This window comes from Glycine soja, unplaced genomic scaffold (assembly GCF_004193775.1).
Source record: "Glycine soja cultivar W05 unplaced genomic scaffold, ASM419377v2 tig00106247_1_pilon, whole genome shotgun sequence".
In the NCBI taxonomy this organism is placed as follows: Eukaryota; Viridiplantae; Streptophyta; class Magnoliopsida; order Fabales; family Fabaceae; genus Glycine; species Glycine soja.
The window spans coordinates 14,936-16,054 of NW_021144646.1; the positions used below are offsets into that span (position 1 = coordinate 14,936).

Below are 1,119 nucleotides of genomic sequence, written 5' to 3' on the forward strand. Positions count from 1 at the left end.
AGGACTCTAAGGGAAATGGCTGCACCTGATTTCACCTACGAAAGCTTGTGCATCCAATACCCTGATGAGGATGTCCCATATGTTCTTAAAACTGGACTGATTCATTTGCTTCCAAAGTTTCATGGCCTTGCAGGTGAAGACCCGCACAAACATTTGAAAGAATTTCACATTGTCTGCTCAACCATGAAACCCCCAGATGTCCAAGAGGATCACATATTTCTGAAGGCTTTTCCTCATTCATTAGAGGGAGTGGCAAAGGACTGGCTGTATTACCTTGCTCCAAGGTCCATCACGAGCTGGGATGACCTTAAGAGAGTATTCTTAGAAAAAATTTTCCCTGCTTCCAGGACCACAGCCATCAGGAAGGATATCTCAGGTATTAGACAACTCAGTGGAGAGAGCCTGTATGAGTACTAGGAGAGATTTAAGAAACTATGTGCCAGTTGCCCCCACCATCAGATTTCAGAACAGCTTCTTCTCCAATATTTTTATGAAGGACTCAGTAATATGGAGAGAAGTATGATAGATGATGCCAGTGGTGGAGCCCTTGGAGACATGACTCCTGCTGAAGCTAGAAATTTAATTGAGAAGATGGCTTCCAACTCCCAGCAGTTTAGCGCCAGAAATGATGCCATAGTCATTAGAGGAGTGCATGAGGTAGCTACAAACCCATCTGCATCATCTGAAACTAAGAAGCTTGAAGGCAAACTGGATGCATTGGTTAACTTGGTAACCCAGCTGGCCTTGAATCAGAAATCTGTACCTGTTGCAAGGGTTTGTGGTTTGTGCTCCTCTGCTGACGACCATACAGACCTTTGCCCTTCCATGCAGCAACCTGGAGCAATTGAGCAGCCTGAAGCTTATGCTGCAAATATTTACAATAGACCTCCTCAACCTCAGCAGCAAAATCAACCACAGCAGAACAATTATGACCTCTCCAGCAACAGATACAACCCTGGATGGAGGAATCACCCTAACCTCAGATGGTCCAGCCCTCAGCAACAACAACAGCAGCCTGCTCCTTCCTTCCAAAATGCTGCTGGCCCAAGCAGACCATACATTCCTCCACCAATCCAACAACAGCAACAACCCCAGAAACAGCCAACAGTTGAGGCCCCT

At 46.0% G+C, this 1,119-nt stretch overlaps 1 non-coding gene across 1 annotated transcript; it reads right to left on the minus strand.

The window, feature by feature from the left end:
• Positions 1–354: 354 nt before the first annotated feature.
• On the minus strand, positions 355–461 carry LOC114404753. Its single transcript, XR_003665137.1, has one exon. It is a non-coding gene; the product is annotated as a small nucleolar RNA R71 (small nucleolar RNA).
• Between the last annotated feature and the right edge of the window lie 658 nt (positions 462–1,119).